The following is an 18,691-nucleotide window of genomic DNA, read 5'->3' as shown; positions in this document are numbered from 1 at the left end:
AGGGGAACTAATTTCAATTCGGTCCCGTAGAGAAATGGTGGAACGAGCAGAGAGGGAGAGATTAGTGGAGGAGGTACTTAGAGTGGATAGGAGATAGGCGGAGACCCCGGACGCTGGGCTCCTGAGGGAACGCCGGAAGCTGCAGGCAGAGTTTGAGTTGTTGACCACGAGGAGCGCGGTGGAGCAGTTGAGGAGGGCAGGGGGGGTGGTCTACGAATATGCGCACCAGTTTAGGAGGCGGCCAGGGAGATTGGGAGAGTAAGGAATAGGGAGGGTAACACGATCTTAGAGGGGGGGGGGAATTTTATAGCAAATTATATGAATCGGAACCCCTTGCTGGAGCAGAAGGGATGAGGCGATTCCTAGATCAGTTGAGGTTTCCTAGGCTGGAGGAGGACCTGGTTGAGGGGCTAGGGGGCCCGATTGAGGCAGAGGAAATTGTTAAAGGACTGGAGGGCATGCAGTCGGGCGAAGCTCCATTAGAATTTGACAAGAAGTTCTCAGAGGTGTTGTGCCCGCTGCTGATGAGGACCATTAATGAGGCTAGAGAGAGGGGGTCCTGCAACGATGTTGCAGTCCCAGCGATGTCGCAGGCCTCTATTTCACTCATTCTTAAACAAGAGAAGGACCCGAAGCAATGGGGGTCATATCAGCCGATATCGCTTTTGAACGTATATGCCAAGCTGCTGGCTAAGATTTTGGCCACCAGAATAGAAGACTGTGTCCCGGGGGTGATAGGGGAGGACTGGATTTGTTAAGGGCAGACAGCTCAATGCTAACGTCCGGAGGTTTTTCAATGTAATTATGATGCCCTCAGAAGGAGAGCAGGCGGAAGTGGTGGTTGCGATGGACGAAGAAGGATTTTGATTGGGTGGAGTGGGAGTATTTATGGGAGACGCTGGGAAAGTTTGGATTTGGTGAGGGCTTTATTAACTGGGTGCGATTGCTCTACCAGGCGCTGGTAGCAAGCGTGTGCACGAACCGGCTGAGGTCAAGGTACTTTAAGCTACACCGAGGGATGAGGCAGGGGTGCCCCCTCTCCCCGTTGCTGTTGGCTCTGTCATTGGCCATGGCCATGGCGCTGAGAGCGTCAAGGAATTGGCAGTGGCTGGTTTGGGGAGGGTGGAGCACCAGGTTTTGCTGTACGCGAACGATCTGCTCTTGTACATCTCGGACCTGTTGGAGGGGTTGGGAGTTATGCAGATCTTGGAGGAATTTGGCAGGTTCTCGGGGTACAAATTGAACATGGGGAAAAAGTGAATTGTTTGTGATCCAGGCAGGAGCAAGGAGAGGAGACTGAGGAATCTGCCGCTCAGGATGGTAGAGAAGAGCTGAGGCATTACACAAGCTCAACCTAACCCGGCTGGTAGAGCAAATGGAAGGGGTCTTTAAAAGATGGGATATGCTCCCGCTTTCGTTGGCGGGGAGGTTACAGACCGTGAAAATGACGGTCCTCCCCAGATTTTTGTTTGTCTTCCAGTGCCTCCACATCTTCATCCCGAAGGCCTTTTTTAAGTTGGTGAATAAGATTTTGGGCTTTGTGTGGGCGGGTAAAACCCCGCGAGTGAAGAAAATGTTGTTGGAGCACAGTCGGGGGAGGGGGGGTTGGCGCTGCCGAACTTCTGCAACTACTACTGGACGGCGAATATAGCGATGATTAGGAAGTGGGTGGTGGGGGATGGGCCGGCATGGGAGTGGATGGAGGTGGCGTCATGCAAAGGCACTAGTTTGGGAGCACTGATAACGGCATCTCTGCCGTTCTCACCGGCCTGTTACTCCACTAGCCCGGTGGTGGTGGCGGCACTGAGGATTTGGGGACAATGGAGGAGGTAAGTCCTCCTCATCATGTGCCAGGCTCAGTCTAATACAGTTTAAAGTGGTACACCGGGCACACATGGCGGCGAGGATGAGCATGTTTTTCGGGGTAGAAGACAGATGTGGGGGAAGCCCAGCAAACCGTGTCCATATGTTTTGGGCATGCCCGAAGCTTGGAGGGTTCTGGCAGGGGTTTGCCAAGGCAATGCCCAAGGTGCTGGCTATGCAGGTGGTGCCGAGTCCAGAGGTGGCGATCTGGAGTGTCAGAAGATCCGGGAGTTCAGGGAGTGGATCCTTTTAATGTGGGGGGACTCGAAGCCCCCAAGCGTGGAGCCTTGGGTCAGTGACATGGCTGAGTTTCTCAAGCTGGAGAAAATAAAGTTTGCCTTGAGAGGGTCAATGCTGGGGTTCTCTCGTAGGTGGCAGCCTTTCGTCGACTTTCTCGGGGAAAATTAAAATGTCAGCAGAAGCAGCACTCTTGAAGGGGGGGGGGGTGTAATATGGTTAAGGGATGTACAGAAGGGGTCGGGTGGGAAATGTCTATTTTACCATGTTGCTGTTTATGTTACTATTATTTCGCTTGTTATTGTCATAAAAATTTTGCTAATACTTCAATAAAAATATTTTCAAAACATGATACCCCGAACAAAACGTTCCATCCCCACCCATTATGTCGTCTACCACTCCTTAATGAAAGGGGCGGCACGGTATGCAGTGGTCAGCAGAATCCCTCCTCTGACTCCCTGATGACAAATTTTATTTGTTTTCCAAGTGTAAGAATTCCTGCTGCTTTGAGCACCTCCAGAGCTCGCCACCCTAACAAGATATGCCTCCAGTCTATCAGGGAGGCAAATGTCAACACATCAGCCTTTCTCCCCACCTGCACACTCAGATTTTCCGACAAACCGAATATCGCCATCCACGGGCTCTGGGCACCTTCACTCCCAAAATTTCCGATATAACCCCTGGAAAAGCCAACCAAATCTCCACCAACTTCAGGCAAGATCAGAACATGTGCGTGGGCTTTGCTGACCCCCTTGAACACAACCCACATTTGTCCTCCACCTCTGGGGGAAAAAAAGGGCTCATCCGTGATACTGTCATGTGAGCTCTGTGCACCACTTTGAATTGAATTAGGCTCCACCTTGAACAAGAGGAGGTCAAATTTACCCGCAGGAACGTGATAATGACCCCCTCCGGGGAGAGAACACAAGAGGTGATCGGCTCCCTGGACGCAGAAAAGGCCTTCGACAGAGTCGAGTGGAAATACCTCATAGAGGTACTGGAGCGGTTCGGGCTTGGAACAGGGTTCACCGCTTGGGTAAAGCTCCTGTACAACGCTCCCATGGCGAGTGTACAGACCAACAATACCAACTCCCAATACTTCCAGCTGCACAGGGGCACCAGACAAGGATGCCCACTGTCCCCGCTGCTGTTCGCACTAGCAATTGAACCGCTAGCAATCGCGCTCAGGGCAGCAAAAAATTGGAGGGGGATCCGAAGGGGAGGTAGAGAGCACAGAGTCTCACTCTATGCGGATGATCTGCTCCTCTATATCTCGGACCCACAAAGCAGCATGGACGGAATCATCGCGCTCCTGAAAGAGTTTGGAGCCTTCTCGGGCTACAAACTCAACATGAGCAAAAGTGAGATCTTCCCAGTACACCCGCAAGGGGGGGGGGGGGGGGGGGGGGGGGGCAGCACTAAAGGGGCTGCCGTTCAAACAAGCCCGACATAAATTCCGCGATCCAAATAGCCCATGACTGGAAAGGGATCCACAAATGGAACCTCACCAGCCTGACGGAGGAAGTTAAAAAGGACCTGCAAAGATGGAACACACTCCCGCTCTCCCTCGCGGGGAGAGTTCAGACGATCAAAATGAACGTACTGCCCAGGTTCCTCTTCCTGTTTAGATCCATTCCGATCTACATCCCCAAGGCCTTTTTCAAAGCGCTGGACAAACTCATCATGGTGTTCGTATGGGGGGGTAAAAATGCTAGGATCCCAAAGAAGGTCTTACAAAAAAACAAAAACCAGGGGAGGGTTAGCCCTCCCGAATCTACAATTCTACCACTGGGCAGCAACAGCCGAGCGAGTAAGGGGATGGATCCAGGAGCCAGAAGCTGAGTGGGTGCGTGCGGAGGAGGCCTCCTGCATGGGAACCTCCCTCCGGGCCCTCGCCACAGCAGCACTCCCATCCCCACCCAAAAAACACTCCAGCAGCCCAGTGGTGACAGCCACCCTCCAATCCTGGAACCAACTGCGGCAGCAACTTGGCCTGACCAAAATGTCGAACAGGGCTCCCATCTGCAACAACCATAGGTTCAAACCAGCACTGACCGACGCCACCTTCAAAAGGTGGAGGCAGGACGGGGGGACACTGACAGTCAGGGACCTATACACGGACGACAGGATCGCAACACTGGACGAACTGACAGAGAAATTTCAGCTAGCTGGGGGGAACGAGCTACGGTACCTGCAGCTCAAAAACTTCCTACGAAAGGAGACAAGGACGTACCCACAACCGCCACAACAGACACTACTGGAAGACCTACTGGACGCAAGTATCCTAGAGAAAGGGAACTGTAGTGACATGTATGACCGACTGGTAGATAGGGACGACACCGTACTGGACGCAACAAGAAGGAAATGGGAGGACGACCTGGGGATGGAGATAGGGTGGGGACTCTGGAGCGAAGCACTGCATAGGGTCAACTCCACCTCCACGTGCGCAAGGCTCAGCCTGACGCAACTAAAAGTGGTACATAGAGCCCACTTAACAAGAACCCGTATGAGTAGGTTCTTCCCGGAGGTGGAAGACAGATGTGAACGGTGCCAAAGAGGCCCGGCCAACCACGCCCACATGTTCTGGTCTTGCCCCAGACTCGTGGAGTACTGGACAGCCTTCTTCGAGGTTATGTCCAAAGTGGTGGGAGTGAGGGTGGAGCCATGCCCGATAGTGGCGGTCTTCGGGGTTTCAGAACAGCCAGATCTATTCCTGGGGAGGAGGGCGGACGCCCTTGCCTTTGCCTCCCTGATCACCCGCCGTAGAATCCTGTTTGGCTGGCGGTCAGCAGCACCGCCCAGAGCTGCAGACTGGCTGTCCGACCTCTCGGAATCTCTCCAAATGGAGAAAATCAAATTTGCCATCCGAGGGTCGGACGACGGCTTCCACAGAACGTGGGAGCCATTCATGCAACTGTTCCGGGACCTATTTGTGGCCAATGTACAAGAGGAAGAATAGTCGGGGGAAGGTAGCGGGAGGGGGGGGGGGGGCTACAGGTTCGTTACGGGGGTTCGATGGCTAGCTAAGGCCCAAAACCAAACTAAATAAACATGTTGAGGGGGGGGGGGGGGGGCGCAGTTACTACTACGAAGATGCTTACCTGTAAATATGTATGTTAATTTTTGCGTGTTTGTTTCTTTTTTTTTCTCTCTCCTAACAATTTGTAATTTGTTCAATATGAAAACTGAATAAAAACATTTATTAAAAAAAATTTACCCGCAGCAGGGCTTTGCTCTATATCCCCGCTTCAAACCCGCCCCTAGCTCCTCCTCCCACTTCCGTTTTACCTCCTCCACCGATGTCCTTTCTCTCTCCATTAGCTCCCCGTAGATATCGGAAACCCTATCTTTCCCTATATCATGCTCAGACATAATCTTTTCAAGAAACGACCAAAATGGCAACCTTGGAAACGATTAGCAAGAATGGGAGAGGAGTCAATGCCAGTGCCCTCAAACTTGTCCACCTACACAAAGCCTCTTCCATCTCCCCCCCCCCCCCCCCCCCCCATACTGACTCTTCCCCAAGACCCACTTCCAAACCTTCTCCATGTTTGCCACCTTGTCATAATTCAACGAATTCAGCAAAGCCAATCCTTCCCTCCCCCTGTCCCTCATGAAAAACACCATCCTGACCCAAGGTACCTTGCTTGTCCATATAAAATCCAAAATCAACCTTTTTTTTTCCTCCAAAAAGAGACTTGGGCACAAAAATTAGGAGACTCTGAAAAACAAACAGGAATTTTGGTAAGACCGTCATCTTCACAGTCTTAATCCTCCCTGCCAACGAAAGAGGGAGAACATCACATCTCTTGAAGTCATTCTTCATCCCCTTTATCAAATTAGCCAAATTCAATTTATGCAATTGAGCCCAACTGTACACCACCCTTAGTCCCAGTTATCGAAAGCTCGAATTAACTAGGTAAAATGGAAACTTCCCATAATCCTTCCCTGCTAGCAAGTTATCTGCGTATAGGGACACTCTGATCCCCCACCCACTCTTTATACCCCTCCAACCATAAGTGCCATCGCCAATGGCTCAATCGGCAATGCAAAAAGCAACGGGGACAGCAGACGTCACTGCCTCGTTCCCCAGTTCAAACAGAAATACCCCAAAATTGTATTGTTTGCACGTATACAGGCCGCAGGAGCCCTGTACAGCATCCTAATCCAACCCACCATCCCTGGCCCAAAGTCACCCCGCTCAAACACGTAATCCCACTCAAACCTGTCAAACACTTTCTCCGCCTCGATAGATATATCACTTCCATTTCCTCACCCCTTGGGAGTTTTATCACCACATTTAACCTCCTAATACTGGATGATAACCGTTGCCCCTTCATGGTCCCTGTTTGATCCTTACCTATCACTCGCAGCACACAATCATCCATGCGTGTTTCCAGCACCTTCGGCCAGCAACTTCATCTACATTCAAAAGTGATATCGGACGATATGACTCGCACTCCTCTAGATCATTATCTTTCTCTAAAATAAGCGAAATTGATGCTTGTGTCAGCGTGGGCGGAAGCTCCCCCTTATAAACGAATCGTTAAACTAGGAAAGTCCCCAACTCGGTAGTTAACTTTTTTTATAGAATTCGCTGGGAATCCATCCGACCAGGGATCTTCCCAGACTGTATCGACCCAATACACTTTGTCACATCCTCCAGCACCTGCACCTTCCCCCATCCAAGAACTGCCTCATGCCCAAGTCCCCCGCCAAGGGCTCCAACCTGTACAATCTTCGGTAGAAGGCTTCAAACACTCAATTCAACATACGTGGCTCAGTGACCACTCTGGCCTCCAAATTCCTTATCTCCCCATTCTCCCTTTCCGCGGCTCCCACCTCAACTGGTGTACGAGCAGCCTACTGGCTTTCTCCCCGTTCTCGCAAAATGCCCATCTAACCCGGCAGAAATAAATGCCCCACTGCCTTCCCCGTAAACAGAAGCTCGAACTCCATCTGGAGCTGCTTGCTCTTTTTCAAGATCCCCTCCTCCAAGCCACTGAGTACCTCCAATTCACTGCTAAAATGGCTTCCAACCTCTGCCTATCCAACCGCTCCACCTTATCTCCTTGATTGCACTCTGATTAAAATAAGCTTCCCCTCTAATTACCACCTCAGCAACTCACACAGCATGGAGGCAGATACCTACTTTTATTAAATTCCACATAGTTGCGTATAGCCACCCCTAACCTCTCAAACGTCTCCTTATTTGCCAACAATCCCACATCCAGCCTCCACTGTGGTCGCTGGGAAACCCCAGCGCTTTTCTACACAAATCTATGAAATGTGGTGCATGATCATAACAAAGAAATCAATTCGGGAATATATCGGTTGCCCAAACCACTACGGATCCACTCCCCCCATGCGCTCCATGAACCCCAACAATTTCCTTGCCATCGCCAACACCTTTTATGGACTTCGGGCATGACCAAATCCAGCTTAGGAACAAGAAGCATGTTAAAATTCCCATCTCCAGGGGCGGTATGTGGCACAGTGGTTAGCACTGGGACTGTGGCGCTGAGGACCTGGGTTCGAATCCTGGCCCTGGGTCACTGTCCGTGTGGAGTTTGCACATTCTCCCTGTGTCTATGTGGGTTTCACCCCCACAACCCAAAGATGTGCTAGTTATGTGGATTGGCCACGCTAAATTGCCCCTTACTTGGGGGGGGGGGGGGGGGGGGGGGGGGGAATAATTGCGTTCTCTAAATTCATAAATTCCCATCTCCTTAATCAATCAATGCAAGTCTAGTTCTGGAATCTGACAACACTCGCTTCATGAGAGCCGCATTGTCCCAGATGGGGGCATTGACATTAACCAAAACCACAAGTGCCCCCTCCAACCTCCCACTCACGATGACACATCTACTGACATGTCCCCTGGATTCCCCACTATTCTAGTCGCCGAGAAAGCTACTCTCTTATTAATTAACACCGCTGTCCCCTTCACCTTCATATTCAACCTAGAATAAAATGTTTGCCCACCCAACCTTCCCTCATCATCGTATGATCTTTCACCCTTGGCTGCAACTCCTGTATAAAAATCACATCTGCCTTGGAGCTCTTTAAATAAGCAAAACACGGGACCTCTTGACGCCTAAGATTTCATGACACCAGTGTGCCCCCCCCCCCACCGGCCGATCAGCCAATCTTCAATGGATGACTCCTGGCTCACCCACCGTCTGGGTCGCCTCAAGATGGCCATCCCCATCTAATTATCTCCCAACAAGAAACCTTCTTTCGCCACCTTGACCCCCAAAAAAAGAAAGCCCTACTGGGTCAAGCCAAAAGCCGAAACCAAAAGAATCAGAAAAACCAACCCACACAGTTCCTCCACACCCCCCCCCCCCCCCCCCGAGACAAAGGATACACTTCCTTTATAATGTAGCCCCCTTATTCCCACCCACCTTATCACCACGTCGCACCAAGTTCCTTTGTTGCTGTTCATTAAACCCCACACATTATTCACAATATAGTACCCTAAAACCCAGGGAGGGAAGTCCATCTTCAACATAATTAACAATACAGAGTGGGTAAAAACATACTTACGACCGCGTGTGAAAATATACCATCCCTCCCACTGAATAAAATTTCCCAAGTCCACATCACCTGCGAATCCAAACAAAATCCAATGTCTTCAAACTTCCCCCAGATCATGGTTCCTTAGAAAGTTACTTGCCTCCTCCGGCTTATGAAAAGTAATACTCCTTTCCCCATGCGTAACCCACAGGGGAGCAGGGCACATCATTAAGATGGCTGCTCGACCATTGGCAGAGCCATTAAAACCAGCGATACTGAAGAAACTGGAATTATTGGAATGCAGATATCTCGGAGGGTTGGAGGAATTTATGAGAATGGGACTAGCCAAGCGTGGAGGGATTTGAAAACAAGAATAAGAAGTTTAAAATAGAGAGGTTGTTTAATTGGGATCCAGTGCAGGTTAACGAACACAGAGAGAAAAAATATGATTGAGAAGAATTTTCATGTAAATAATTCTGCTTTCATTACATTGTCAAGCAAGTGCTGCTTGACAGCACTGTTGATGACCCCTTCCATCACTTTATTGATGATAGAGAGTAGACTGACAGGGCAGTTATTGCCCAGGTTGGATTTGTCTTGCTTTTGTGTACTGGACATACTTGGGCAATTTTTCACACTGCCGAGTGTTGTAAATCTACTGGAGCAGCTTGGCTAGGGGTGAGGCAAGTTCTGGGACACAAGTCTTCAGTACTGTTGCCAGAATATTGCCAGGCCTTTGCATTATTCAGTGCCATCAGCTGTTTCTTGATACCACGTGAAGTGAATCAAATTGACTGAAGACTGCCATTTGTGATGCTGGGAACCTCCGGAGGAAGCAGCGCTCTTGGCACTTCTGGCTGAAGATTGTTTTGAATCCTTTCACTTTGAGGTTACGCAGTGGTATTGTCTTTGGACTAGTAATCCAGCGAACCAAGGTATTGCTCCGGGGATTCGGGTTCAAATGAAGGGTATCATCTCCACTAGGACTTTATGATAGTCACTCCTGCTGGTACATTCATGGACAGCTGCATCTGCGGCAGGCAGGTTCATGAGGATGAGGTCAAGTATGTTTTTCCCTAGGGCAGCACGGTGGCCTAGTGGTTAGCACAACCGCCTCACGGCGCTGAGGTCCCAGGTTCGATCCCGGCTCTGGGTCACTGTCCGTGTGGAGTTTGCACATTCTCCCCGTGTCTGCGTGGGTTTCGCCCCCACAACCCAAAAATGTGCAGAGTAGGTGGATTGGCCATGCTAAAAAGCCCCTTCATTGGAAAAAATAATTGGGTAATCTAAATTTATTAAAAAAAGAAGTATGTTTTTCCCTTGGGCATCATCCTCCTAACAGTTTAACACCCTACTGGGTCTGTCCTGCTGGTTGTTGTCTGCTTTCAATCCTTTTCATTGACTTTGTAGCAGTTTGATACAACCAAGAGGCTTGCGATGCTATTTCAGAGGGCATTTAATAGTTATTCACATTGCTGTGAGTCTAGAGTCATATGTAATGTCACATGAAACCTGGTAATGGTTTGATGGTCATCATTAAGTTTATAATTCCAGATTTTTATTGAACTCAAATTTAACCATATATTGTGGTGGGATTCGAACCTGGGCCCCCAGAGCATTACCCTTGGTCTCTGCATTACTATTCCAGCAAGGATACCACTATGCCATCACGCCCACAAAAGTTTGATAAATTGGAGGCGCAAGCCTCCGATAAGGTTGGTAACGTGGGACGTCCGTGGACTGAATGGGACGGTTAAAAGGTCGCGGGTGTACGCACACCTCAGGAGCTTGAAAGTGGGGGTTGTCTTTTTGCAGGAGACACATCTCCGTGTGAAGGACCAGGTTAGATTAAGGAAGGGGTGGGTCGGGCGGGTTTTCACTTGGGGTTTGATTTGAAATCGAGAGGTGTGGGGATTTTAATGAGCAGGGAAATGGGATCCATGAGTGCGAAGGAGGTGAGGGATCCAGGTGGGAGATATGTGATTGTGAGTGGGGTATTGGAAGGGGCACCAGTAGTGTTGGTAAATGTGTTTGCCCCAAAATGGGATGATGTGGGTTTTATGAGGGGTTGCTGGCAGCAATCCCGGATTTGGCCACGTACCAGTTGATCATGGGAGGAGATTTTTCAGGTATCTGCAGGTGAGGGACTTTACACGCAAGGTCTGGAAGGGATTCCCTATATTGCCGGGATACACCCTACTGGAGCGACTGCTGCTTCCAGATGTGGAAGGGGAGGGGAAAATTTGGGATATATATAAGTGGCTGGGGGAGCAGGGAGGCGAGCAGGTGGTGAAGATCATGGAGAAATGGGAAGCGGAGCCGGGAATGGAGATCAATTGGGGAGTATGGAGAGAGGCACTGCAAAGGGTAAACGGGACCTTCTCTTGTGCAAGGATGACCCTGATACAGTTTAAGGTCGTGCACAGGGTGCATATGACTTGGGCGAGAATGAGTGGGTTCTTTCAGGAGGTAGTGAGCACATGTTTTGGGGTTGTGAAAAATTGGGAAGATTCTAGGCGGGAATGTTTGCGGTCTTAGCCAGGATAGTGGAGGAGGGAGTGGACCCGGACCCTTTGGTGGCGTTATTTGGGGTTTCAGAGAAGCTGGAGCTCATGGAGAGGAGGAAGGCCGATGTCTTGGTCTTCGCCTCTCTGATTGCACGGTGACTAATTTTGCTGGAGTGGCGGTCGGCATCGCCACCGGGGGTAGCAGCATGGTTGGGTGACCTGTATGACTTCCTGTGGTTAGAGAAGACAAAGTATGAGTTAAGGGGTTCAGTAGGGGAGTTTGAGAAAAGTTGGGGGATGTTTGTGACCCGTGTTTGAGGTGCTGTTCGTCGCAGGGGGATTGGAGGGGGGTAGGTGAAAAAGGAGAAAAATCTGTACAAGCTATATAGTTGATTGTTGGGAAAAATGTTTCCCGGGTTGTTTATTTGCTGTAACATACTTTGATACAAGTTTGAATGAAATGTGTTTTTAAAAAAAGTTTTTGCCGTGGCTTTTCTCGGCAGCTGCCCACTGAGGAGAGTTCCTGCTGATCTCGCCAGCAGGAACCGCAGGCCAGGTGCCATTTGGATCAGCAGCCCAGATTGCACTGGAAGGAGCGAGTCGAGTGACTCTTGAATGGCCCGGCACGGAGTCCGGTTTGGGGTTCTCGCGCATTTCACCCGTTGCTCCCGGATCTGCATCAGGCGCACAGGGTCACTGCCAGTAATTCAAATGTAAATATAATTGTATATTCTAATTAGAATCTGATTAGCCAGTCTGGAGAACTTAAGAAAACCGTTCTTTTCGTCCAAGCAATTAACCTTTGAATGGGTCATCTTCAACAGTTGAATACTGTAAGTGACTTCCATACGTATCTTGTTGCTGGAGCAGGAAGGAAGGTTGTTCACAAAACACAGACTCGAGTCATCTCAATTGGGTTTGAATCAGGAATAATGTAAATTAGAGTCAGCCACGTTACTGAGAGTTAAAGTCTCTGTTTCAACATTGGCTGTCTTTCTTAAAAAGTCCAATTCCTGTCTCCAGCCAACGGGTAGAAATTAATATTTGACATCTTTATGATAAAGGACGTACAAAACTTGAATATTGCTGGAAAGAGAGACTTGCTGCGAAAGCTTTTTGTGTTGTACTCATAAGGGCAAATGTAAAGTGACGTTTTAAACAATCTCAGCAATTTATAACATAGGGGAAAAAAAGCATGCAGATCGGCCAATCAGTGTTGACTTGCCGAAGTGTTGCTGATGGCTGTTTGTAATGGGCAGAGTACAGGCGTTTCTCAAGCAGCCTGCACTTGCAGCATTTGCTCAACAATCGTATGTACATTAGTAACAACCAATTTAAGATAATCAGTTGCTCTCAGATCATAATGTGGCTCATTTATGCTTGCTGGAAATGGACCTGTTCTCTGCAAACTAAAGGCATATATTGAAGCTTTGCGTCTGTTTTGAATTCCCTGGGATGTTGCGGGGCCTGTTCCCTGTTGCTTTTTCCATGGCAATGCTTTGGTCAGTGTAAACTATAACCCCTACTTTTGCTATTTAAGAATTCTTCAACTGATTGACTGATCAGCCAGCTTGCTGCCTGCACTGTTGCTGATGCTATTGTTTGCACCAAATTCGAAACCAGAACAAAGTAGAGCTGAAAACAAACTTTTGCAGCCAGTTTTTCAAGGTCGGTGGCAAGTACCTAATTCTAGACCATAAATCAGCACCCTATTTTCCAGTAGTATATAGAGTTGTGATTGTTTGAAATTTGTCATTCTTGTCTTTTTCCTATTTTGAGTGTAAGACTAAAAGCTTTGATGACCTGTCTCTTTTCAGCGATGTAACAAGGAGATATAAACTATATGAAACTCTTTATACCACTGGCGGCTACTGAGGCAGACATAGCAGCATCATTTAAAATCAAGCTCAATAAATATATCGAAACCAGAGAAGCACAGGAAAATAATAAGGAAATTGGATTAGGATAAGTAAATCACTCCATTCACAGAGCGAGCAAAAACTGTGCCAATTTCTTAAACCACCTCTGCTGCATTTTCTCTGATTCCACCCATGTAAAATGAAAAGATGGGGCAAAAAACATCTTGGAAAGATTTTTGGAGCATTAGAGGATGTGCATAAGCTGGAAGGCAGGAAAGTGGGTTCACTGAGATTATCAGTAGAAATCACAGAAATTATGAGGTTCTTTACAATGGTGAGATTGAAATTGAGGAAAACCAGGACAATTGGAGGTAAAGGTGGAATGGTTATAATGGCATTTGAAATTACTCACAATTATGGCTTGAAATTTGTAGTTCAAGCTGCAAATGTTGCAATTGTTACATTATGAAATTGACGATTTGTGGCGTCTACACGTTCCCAATTCAACATGGAAAGCCGGAGGACTCTGCTCCTCCACAAGTTGTGCTGTTGCAGTCCTCAACAATGCAATTAATACAGAATCTGGAAATCAATCTGAACTCCAACTTTTACACACTATTTTCACTGCATAATCCAATGAAATTGTTTAGCCTTGCTTAATCAGGTGTAACTGACTTATTTCAAGGTATGATAGCATACAGAGTTATAATTGTTGGACACCCTTGCCTTGAAAATCTAATTTTATAAATTCCTCATATTTTATATTTCCTCAGATGAACATTTTTTCAGTTCAATTATTTTTTAAAATAATTATTTTTTTCAAACTATTGTTTGATATTTCAGCTTCTACCTTATTTCCACATGCATGTCTTAATCTATATTTTGCTTTCTGGAAAATGTGAATTCTAATTCCTGCTTTCTATTTTCTGCCTGCTGTATGAGAGTTTTCAGTCTGATTGACAGACACCAGAGATGGTGCCAAATATCACACTCTGGAACTTAATAAAACTTTGTGGGCAGCTTTTTGTTTTTACAAGTTCAGTGTTGGGTGCCATCCCTTTGTCACAGACTGCAAAATTTGGACCAGTACTAAATCCATGCAGAATCAGGATGAACAGGAATGAGAAATAGTCAGTAAGGAAATAACATGGTAGATTTTGAAGGGAAGTTGAGCAAGTTAAGAACGGACCCTAAAGACCCATGGGCCACACCCGGTTTCCAATATAAGAGGACAAATCTAAAATATTAAATAACAGATATGTTCTTTGGGGTCTGGAGTAGATTCTCCTTCCTGGGATTTACAACCCAGGTTGGTCCTAATTGTGTCCTTCCAGAAGTCTAATGGCATATCAGACCTGCAATATCACATTGAGACCCTGTTCATCTGAGAGAATCATGCTCAGGTTCTTTTTTTATTCATTTATAGGATGTGGGTATCGTGGGCTGGGCAAGCATTTAGTTCCCATCCCTAACTGCCCTCCAGTAGTTCCCCCATTTTTTTGGTCACTGGGAAGTCTGGTACAAGAGTACAATGAAAATTATTTATTGTTGAAACAAACTATTTGCAGATCACAATCCAGGTCCCAGCTGGAACTTGTCCGCCCCGGCTGCTTTCTGGGCCAACTTTTTTGCTTGTCAATTACCCCACTGATGGGTCCTCGTCCCTCAGCGGGGAAGCTCGTATTCCATGAGGCTTATAAGTAGGCTAATTGGTCCCTCCCCATAGATCTTGTGAGCGCTATAACATTTCTCTCCCCCACCCCCATTCCCCAAAAGTCCACAAATCCGTTTGAGGAAGGTGGGGCAAGAAGCTCATTTTTGCCCGTGGCTTCACTTTTAGACCTTGCGGGACCAGATTTCTTGCCGGCCGCCTGGGAGTGTCTCCACTGGCGGCTGATCTCCAGACTGCTCAACATCGGAAACTTCCAATTCCTGAATTTCCACATCCCAGTCTGAGTCCCAGTTCTCTCACCTCGGTATCAAGCCCCCCAGAGGGCAAAGTCCCAAAGTTTGAGTTGGGACAATGTGTTAAGAACCTGGTTTTTCCAGAGGGCGGGGCACAATTCTGGTCTCCTGACCCTGCGATTGTCCACATGTTTCTTCATTGTCCGTTCTCGTGTCCGGACCTGGTGTGAGACTGCAGAGGAGACAGAAGGGGGACATGATGGAGATGTATAGAATTATGAGGGGCATAGATAGAGTAGACAGGAACAAACTTTTCCCATGGTGAATGGGTCAATGGCCAGTGGGCATTAAGGCCAGGGACAGGAGGTTTAGAGGAGATGTGAGGAAAAACATTTTTACCCAAAGGGTGGCAGCGGTTTTGAATTTTCTGCCTGAAAGGGTGGTGGAGGCCTAATAACATTAAGAAGTATTTAGTTGTGCACTTGCAATCCCAGGGCATACAAGGAATGGGAATGGGAAGGCCTTTTTTGTGCTGTATGGCTCTATGACTTCCAGCCAATTTTGTGTATACATCTTCAATTCGTGGCATTGGTACCAGTCCAAACGGGAAGCCTTATTCACAGTTAACTTACAGTTGCCGCACAAACTGTTTTGTCTGGCTTGTACAGAATCTACTGCCGCTAAATTGGCTAAATGTACCGGCCCGATGATCCGAGGCGCTCTAGTCGGTCGAGTTCTGTCTTGATTCTCGCCAGTAGTGCGTAGGAGACAGGTCGGGCCCGGAAGTACTTAGATTGTGCTTCAGGGTCCATTTGTATTTCAGCCATGGCTCCATGGCTCCCTTGTTCTTACCCAAGCTTGCTTGAAGAACTTCAGGGTATTTTCCCAACACCTCGTATAGTCCTCCAGTGGCCATCTAAGAGATCTGTTGCCAGTCTAGGCGGAAATGTTGCAGCCAATCACGACGCAGTATGCTCGGCCGTGGCCCTTCACTACAATCATGGCAGCCGAATGGATTGCTGGCCATAAGTCACCAGGGTCATCGTTGTTCTTCCTGTAGCGAGGGGTTCCCCTGTGTTGGTTGTAAGTCGCATTCTTTGTCCATCAGAACAACTGTTGCACCCCGGTCCTAATTTTCTCGAGCGTTTGATTACCAATGACTGAAACTGCAGCTCCCCTGTCCAACTCCATCTCTGGAGGGTGGCAATTCACCTGAATGGTGATCCAAATGGGTACAACACTTGGCGCCGCGATGCAGTTAAATTTTATTCAGTCTTCATCCTTGGGTTGTGTGACTTAAGCCAGGCCTTTGAGATTGGCCAATTAGAATACGAGTTCCCTGATTAGTGGCCCAATCAGTGAACCCCTTTCTGTGTATATAACAGGAAGTGTCAGATCCTCTGCACTCCCGGTGTAGACAGCGAACTGAATGGTCATGGTTGTTCAGCTGTTGTGTTTGTAAATAAAAGGAATTCTTATGACGGGACTTCTGCCTCATGGACTTATTACAGGTTGGCCCACCTGGAAGGTCTGGGGTCTGGCTTAGCGTCATCCTCGGGCAGGGTGACATGTCAGTTGACTGCCCTGGGGTTTTTGCTTTTTTGCAGCTGCTCTGGCGACAAGCGCAGCACCGTCTGGGGGCGCACTCTCCTGATTCTGGGGTGGAGTTGTGTCTGGCTTTTGCGACGTCCTGGGGGAGGGAGGGGGGGGGGGGGGGGGCATCTTATTGAAACTTGCAGGATACTGAGAGGCTTAGATAGAATGGATGCAACGAGTATTGTTCCACTAGTCGGAAAAACTAGAACCTGAGGGCACAATCTCAGACTGAAGGGCTGATCCTTTAAAACAGAAATGAGGAGGAATTTCTTCAGCCAGAGGGTGGCGAATCTGTGGAACCCTTTGCCGCAGAAGGTTATGGAGGCCAAATCACTTGAGTTTCTTTAAGACCGAGATAGATAGGTTCTTAACTAATAGGGGGATCAGGGGTTATGGGAAGTAGGCAGGAGAATGGGGATGAGAAACATATCAGCCATGATTGAATGGTAGAGCAGACTCAGTGGGACCAAATGCCTAATTTTGCTCCTGTCTTATTGTCTTATGATATTGGGGGCCTCATTGGCAGTCAGAAGGATCACCGTCTGTCGCTCATTTCCAATTATGTTAGTCTGAAAGAAATAATGGCTACTCTCTGCTTATTGAGACCAGTCTTCCACCCCTGCGCCCAAAGAACGTCGGTTTTGAAATCGTGCAAACCTTATTCCGCACAAAGAGAGGAGGTGGCCATACTCCAAATGATCAGCAGCGCTGACTGTAGCTCTGTCTATTTTACCCTCATCGCCAATTTTGTGGTCACAGAGGAGTCACGTACAAGAGTATAACGAAAATGATTTATTGTTACAGCAAACTATTTACGGGTCACAATCCAGGTCCAAGCCTGGCTTCTCTGTCAAGGCCTCTTTCTGGGCCGGCTTTTATGTCCCTAGCCAATTATCAGCGGGGAAGCTTCTATTCCATGAGGTTTATGGGAGGCTAATTGGTCCGTCTCTATAGGTCCCATGAGGGTTATAACCAAACACCAGCTTTATTTCATTAGTATCATTCTGGGCATGAAAAGGGAAGGTTGGACATTCTATCTGTGACAAAACCCATCAAGGAATCTTGGAATCAATATAAATAATGACTGTATCCAGATTTCTTCCTATTTCTGAAGAAATCCTCTCGTTGGGGCTGTTGATCAAAAATAGAGACCGACTGAAATAATCAAAGATAAGCCAAGATGATATTTAGAAATTATAACTGCCACTAGTGCAGCAATTAGTTTATTCAACATCGTGCAATGAAAAAATATGGTACGGAGGGCAGGAGCCAGGGAATGCTAGTCTCAATATGGGGAGATTAATTGCCAATGGTAAATCACCTTATTAAGATTGAACGTAAGCAGCCACAGCACTCCGATTAGTGACCTGTGCAGCCATTTCATTGCAACTCCTAATCTTTCCTTTCGATTGACATCTATGCTATTTCTGATTATGCTTCTATGAATCATATTTGGAGATTTTTCTATGTTTGAAGACACAATACAAATACAAGTTTAGAGGTGACATAATTGAGAATCGAGCAGACTAGCTGTTGAAAATGAGAAATTTGTATTTGCAAAAACATTAACATTAAGCTAGTTTGTGATGCAGAGCAAAGCCGGCAGTGTGGGTTCAATTCCCAAACCAGCTGAGGCCCCGCCTTCTCAACCTTGCCCCAGGCCTGAGGTGTGGTGATTCTCAGGTTAAACCCTGACCACCAGACAGCGCTCTCCTCCTCAAAAGGGAAAGCTATAGTCATCTAGGTTTATAGCGACTTTACCTTTACCTTATAATAGGAATAGAAAATGCTGAATGGTCAGAATAGGAGCCACAAAAATTAGACTGATTGTCAACAAAGACCCAGAAAGTCAATGACAGTGGGAAACATTGCACTTGGTGGGCAACCAATCAAAATACAACAATAGCAGGAAAAAATGTATTTGAAAAGCTAGTAAAGCTGCTTCAAGAGCAATATTGGTGCCCAAAACTGATGAAGCTGTACAGTCTTCCCCAGAAGCACAAGCTGTCAGCATATTACAGCCCTCTTTGGCGGAAAAGTGTTAGATGTTGGTTAAGTGGTACTGCTTGGACATGTGTGGGAGAGGACTTGGAATAGTGAAAAAGGCAATGTGAGAAGATAAATTGAACTGAGAGCAAATTGCAGAGAAAGGAGAGGGTGAGTAACAAACTGGGATGAAAGAGCAAAATAAAATCCAAATATCAA

The 18,691-nt window shown here is 47.5% G+C and overlaps 1 protein-coding gene across 8 annotated transcripts in view; it reads left to right on the top strand.

The window, feature by feature from the left end:
• The window catches only part of pphln1 (periphilin 1), a 213,147-nt gene that overhangs the window by 87,033 nt on the left and 107,423 nt on the right, over positions 1-18,691 (top strand). The gene's annotated exons all lie outside the window — the stretch shown is intronic.

The sequence above is a fragment of the Scyliorhinus canicula genome, chromosome 20 (assembly GCF_902713615.1).
Source record: "Scyliorhinus canicula chromosome 20, sScyCan1.1, whole genome shotgun sequence".
Lineage (NCBI taxonomy): Eukaryota > Metazoa > Chordata > Chondrichthyes > Carcharhiniformes > Scyliorhinidae > Scyliorhinus > Scyliorhinus canicula.
Note: the sequence above shows the minus strand (reverse complement) of the source record. Positions and strands in the feature narration are given on the sequence as shown.